Below are 6,421 nucleotides of genomic sequence, written 5' to 3' on the forward strand. Positions count from 1 at the left end.
AATTATTTACAGATTATGATTGTTTTAATAAATTATTAGAGATAACAAAGAAATTATTGGTTAAAATATTATTTTTATTATAACAATATTGTTATAATATACTGACACAATAACTTTGTCTATTTTTAATGTATTCCTCTTTAATTATATATAGTCACAATCGTTCTTACAAGTTAAAGCAAAACTTCTATTTTTTTTATTGCAGATGAATCACTGCATTTGTTAATTTTGAAAAAACTTAGGAAACTCGATTATATCCAAAATAATGTTATTATACCTGATATACAAGAAGTATTAAGTTATGTAAAACCTGAAAGATTTGAAGTTCAAGAAACAAATGTCCCAATAACACTGCCAATTGACAATGACACACAGCTTAATGAATTTGAGCAATACATTTCTATTACTGAAAATTATAAGACCATGGTAAGTGTTTCATTTTTTTCATCTGGTTTGAATTTAGTGGGAGACTTTCATTAATTTAATATTGTGTACTTTTTTAGATATCAAAATTTAGTCATATTGGAGGTAATGGTGCTGCAGGGATTACTAGAAAAATAATGAAAAATCTTATAACGTCTAAGTTTGCGATTAATTTTAATTGGGGAGGAAGGGTTCCAAAGAGGCCTTTTAAAGAACTTAAATCAATGCATTTGCTTCTTGGTATGTTTTAGAATGCACTTTTGATCTGTTTTAGAATGCACTTTTGAAAGAACTTTGTTTTATGATTTTATCTTATTTTTTTAATTCTCTTAATTTAGCTGCTTTTTCTTTATAGATTCTGTACGTAAAGCACTTCCTTCGGCGTCAACGCAAGAAATTGAATCAGCTATTAAAGATTGGCTGAAACAAGCCAAGACGAGAGTTAGGTTGCATAATTCCTAATCATTTCTTCCAAAGATATATTACACATATATTTTTATTTTATTATTAGTAAAAGACATATATATTACACATATATTTTTTTATTTTGTTATTAATCAAAGATATATATTACACATACATTTTTATTTTATATGCTAGTCTTTACTTTAAAAATATCTTTTATTTTGTGATTATTATTTATGCGAATACATAACTTTCTGTAATAACTTGTGTATAACTCCTGTTTCTGCAAAATTTAATACATTTACTTGTCAATACATTCTACTTTTCATTATAATATGTATTCATTATAATATGTTTTATTATCATATGTAATTCAGTAAACAATTATTTTAAATAAAATAACATTTCATTAAAAAATTAATATTTTTCCAACTCCAATATAAACAATATTTAAGTGTACATTTAATTTGTATTAAAGAGGTTTCTAGGTCAGTATTTATAGTAAGATCTTATATTTATGATCGTCTTAAAATCTCATTCGCAGACAATGAAATAGCAGTATTAGTGTTATTTCATTGGTTGGGTGAGATCTTAAGACAATCTTAAACATAAGATCTGACGAATACCGCCCTAGATATATTTTTAAACAACGTTTACTTTACAACGTTTTTTTAACGTCTTTTTTACTAGTTTAAAAAACCGTTTTCATACGAGACATTTTGACCGGTTAATAAACGTATTTTTATACATCACAAAAACGTTTCGGCTAAACGTTTTTAAAACATTTATTAAACGTAACTGTGCTGCTTGGGATGCCACAATCATATCCGTATATTCCTGCAGAGTACACTTCATTTTCTCTGTTAATTTACTACGTAAACACAAGATTTTTATTAAAACGTCTTAGCTCTCGCACGCTGTTACCAGACTGCGTACGCCAGCAGCACACAACTACAGCTGACAGCTGAGCGGACATGTGAGTGTAAGCGTACGTGTGAGTTCGACGCCTGCGCACTATGATTACACTCACAGTCCGCTCAGCTGTCAGCTGTAGTTGCGTGCTGCTGGCGTACGCAGTCTGGTAACAGCGTGCGAGAGCTAAGACGTTTTAATAAAAATCTTGTGTTTGCGTAGTAAATTAACAGAGAAAATGAAGTGTACTCTGCAGGAATATATGGATATGATTGTGGCATACGGACTAGCGGGAGAAAATACTTATCGTGCGGCCGCAATTTACATGGAATTATTTCTCGGGCGTGCACGAAAACCAAGTGGCCGTACAATTTTACGTGTTGTGCAATAATTATGTGAAACTGAGTGTCGTGCATAATATCGGGATAACCGGTCCAGCAGTGCGTCTTCGTGTACGAGATGAAGAAAGGATTCTTGAAGAATTTTATCATCGTATCACATTATCAACGTGTGCAATACATTTTATCGAGGGATTTTCAACCACGAATCAATTTTTGTAAAGGTACTGTCCATTAATTTTTTACATTTACGATATATTCAGCGTATAGTAAATGGCATTTTGAATAATTTTTAAATTGAGAGTGGAATAGGCCTATGGGGGAAACCACTATAAAAAAAGCGCACCATGCTATCTACCGCAAGGTGGTGTGGAAATGATAGCGCATCATTTTCTCGCCACGAAAAGGGGGGACGGGTCATTTTTCGGCGCGGTATTGCGATATATCGCAAACCACCATCATGTCTCGGAGAGCGACCCGCCCACCGTTTCGCCGCGCTCGTAGTATCGGATTACGGTGGGACGACTCTCGTCGCTGCGCGCTTTTACTCACGCAGATTGGCCGATCTGTTTTATTTAATATTTCGTTAATTATTGCGACAATCCCAAAACAATACAGGTCATTCCTTCTTAATTCGAGCCAATCTACTTATTTATTTCATTTTGGTGGAAAATCTACGGACACCCTGTATATGTCAATCGGCTATTTTGGCGACATCAAAATTGTCATATATTATTGTATACATTAGAGTACATTTATCGTCTGACGTATACATTACCAATATTTTTGAGATACGACTTGCTATTAAGTATGTATAAGGAATTATTTATAGATAGGCTATTTTGACAACACTACAATTATTTATAATGTACAAAATTATCTATGATGATTGTCCGATGTACATTGATTGTCTGACGTATACATTACCAATATTTTTGAAATACGACATGTTATTAAATATATATAAGGAATTAATTATAGATAGACTACTTTGACAACAGTACATTCTTGACAAAAACAGTTACGTCACATCCTCGTCGAATCCACATATTTTACGTGGCTTACGTGGATGCAGATTTATCCACGAATTGTCTACGTGGATACAACTTTCTTTTTCCATTATTACATCGAGGTACTTTATTCTCGATCAATGTAGATTTCGTGTGGATATTTCTATTGAAATTATGATTAATCATTCAACGACTCGGTAATATTGTAATGTTAAAAGATATTTTATTAAAATTTTTCAATTGTAATTTTGTATCTGAAATATTTCAGAAATATGCCTGCATCATGTTTTTTTATAATATTCATAATATTTATATTATAATATTATAATATTTATATTTTATATAATAATGTATTTGCAATATTTCTGAAATCTTTCAGAAAGAAAAAAGTTTGCTAAAAAAAAAATTATATCTGTATGTTTCTAAATATGTGATAGTACATATGTATATAGAATATGTTTCTTCGCTTTGCCGCTATGCGGCGCTGCATTAAATTAGCTAACTCGTATTCAATTTTTCGTCATAAAGTATATATAAAGAACTGATACTAACACGGTCCGAAGTTTATTTTTTCTTTTAAGGACCATCCACGATGGAAGTAATATTGATGGAGTGGACGGTGGAGTAAGGCGTAAGCGAATGGTTCTTTTTCATTTCGCATTACTCCTAGTCTTACGCCTTACTCCACCGTCCACTCCACCGATATTATTTTCATTGTAGACGGTCTTTTAGTCAGTTTAATTTAATAAACTGATTTAATTTAAAATAATTTGTTTAATAATCTGGATCGCTTGTTGGGATTCAGAATATGGAACAGATTATTTGAAATTAAACGGATAAATGGGAGATAGCCTATTTTTTGCGTATTTTAAAAATAAAATGCAAATAAAAATAAAATTATTCTTATGGCCGAGTCTATTTATATACTTTTATTAATGTCCAAGATATTCACTTATCAAAAATGAAAAAAGTAATATGTCTTGAAAGTTTATGAAATTTTCACATAGATTTCTAGTACCGTTTTTGAGCGGATTATCCACTCGAATACGCCTTAAGTCTTCTTAAAATCTCATTGTAGACGACGCATTAAAGCGTAAGACTTAAGAAATTGACCAATCACAGTCGAGTATTCTCTTAATACTCGACTGTGATTGGTCAATTTCTTAAATCTTACGCCTTAAGTCTCCTTAAGATCTCATTGTAGACGACGCATAAAGTAGAAATTGTGACCACTAGTGTGAGTTCTCATTGGTTTCTGCTTTCCTGCTTTCCATTTTTCTACCAAGATGTGAATGCGCCCGAAGGTTTTCTGTTTAACATTTATCTACTGCACATATGACATATATCCTAACCTCGCGTATTTTTATCTCATCTATCTTTTGTCATTAACATATTTGTAATATTAAGCTTATATTTGTTAGATTTCCAAATTTTCAGTTTTTATGAAGGACATTGACTCAGAATTCTTTCAGTGAAAATGAGTACTTTAACAATGTGGAGCAAATTCTTGGCTATATGTAATAAGACATATTATGATCACAGAAGTGAGTATTTTTGTAATATTTTCATAATTTATAATAAGTACGCATACACAACATAAATTTAAAAAACTAATTAATTAAAACATTTTAATAAGTAATTTATTAATCATTCATTTTATTTACAGTAAGATTTTGACACAGTAATTAATGTATTTTTGTGTCTGCACAATTCATATCAATGCTAAGATAACTGTATAACTACATAATATTGTATGTTTTCTTAAAAATTGTGTTCTCTTACTTATTCAATCTAAAAAAGAAAAACTAAATTATGATAATGACAATTACATTAATGTATTGTCTTAATGTTCTGATGTCTGTTAATGATATATTCATTTTGTTTTTTGCAGGATACAGTATAGATGAATACTAATTTGTAAACCATCCGAAAGATCCATCTGAAAGCTTGTATGCAATGTCAAGAAGAAATCCATTATAAAACATGAGAATCTTTTGAGAAGCGAGAGTTCAATATTACAGTCTCCGCTAATAGACTCTTGTGATCTGTAATGGAGTAATCAACGCTCCTTCATTAACTTGCAGTGATTGTGGAAGCAATAATCTTATATTATAGATGTGTTTAAATTGGGAATATTTATACTGCTATTTCGTTTTTTACATCAGGGAAAACAATACTTTAGGATGTCATATCTAAGTGCAGAATATTATATATGTATATATATATATACAGGGTGTCAATTAAGTCCCGGGACGGCTGAATATTTTCTCATGTAAGGTATTTTTGAAAAAGGTCAAGGTCATTTCTGAAGTAATTTTCAACGAGGAATTCAACGGTGACCTTCAATTTGACCTTGAGCTTGACCTTCAAGGTTATTTGAAGGTCAAAGTGTTTTTTTTAAATAGGAACCCCTATTTTTGATTGTATATTCTTATAGCTGACCTCGAGAGCTTTCTAAAACACTATAATAAAATATTTTTCCCTCAAGCATTTATCGAGTTATGATGCTTCAAATCATTTCTTAATTTTACATAAACCGTAAAATATCTTGTAAAATATTCACTTTTCGATTATTTTACCTTAATACTTTTATGTACAAAATAATGAGAGGAATCAATTGGCGTAAAGAAAACATATAGTTGTTTTTAAGAAAAAATATGGAATTGTTAATTGCAAATTACATATTTTTTCTTAAAAACAACTATATGTTTTCTTTACGCCAATTGATTCCTCTCATTATTTTGTACATAAAAGTATTAAGGTAAAATAATCGAAAAGTGAATATTTTACAAGATATTTTACGGTTTATGTAAAATTAAGAAATGATTTGAAGCATCATAACTCGATAAATGCTTGAGGGAAAAATATTTTATTATAGTGTTTTGGAAAGCTCTCGAGGTCAGCTATAAGAATATACAATCAAAAATAGGGGTTCCTATTTAAAAAAACACTTTGACCTTCAAATAACCTTGAAGGTCAAGCTCAAGGTCAAATTGAAGGTCACCGTTGAATTCCTCGTTGAAAATTACTTCAGAAATGACCTTGACCTTTTTCAAAAATACCTTACATGAGAAAATATTCAGCCGTCCCGGGACTTAATTGACACCCTGTATATATATATATATATACCCAGACAGCACATGGATATCTTCTGGATATCCTAAGGACGTCCTCTTTTCTTTACGGGATGTGCAGAGGATATCCTGTTATATTCCTCATACTTTTTCAGGATGTCCTGAGGAATAGCAAATGAGCGCCTCATGCTATGCCTAAAAATATCCTCAGGACATCCTACTTCAAAGTCCTACGAATGTCCATAAAATATTCATAAGA

The 6,421-nt window shown here is 30.8% G+C and overlaps 1 long non-coding RNA gene across 1 annotated transcript; it reads left to right on the plus strand.

Annotated features, from left to right (window-relative positions):
* Positions 1–299: 299 nt before the first annotated feature.
* LOC112638111 lies at positions 300–880 on the plus strand. Its single transcript, XR_003122881.1, has 3 exons — positions 300–426; positions 504–663; positions 779–880. It is a non-coding gene; the product is annotated as an uncharacterized LOC112638111 (long non-coding RNA).
* Positions 881–6,421: the final 5,541 nt, after the last annotated feature.

Source organism: Camponotus floridanus, unplaced genomic scaffold, assembly GCF_003227725.1.
Source record: "Camponotus floridanus strain SB8 unplaced genomic scaffold, Cflo_v7.5 scaffold247, whole genome shotgun sequence".
Classification (NCBI taxonomy): Eukaryota; Metazoa; Arthropoda; class Insecta; order Hymenoptera; family Formicidae; genus Camponotus; species Camponotus floridanus.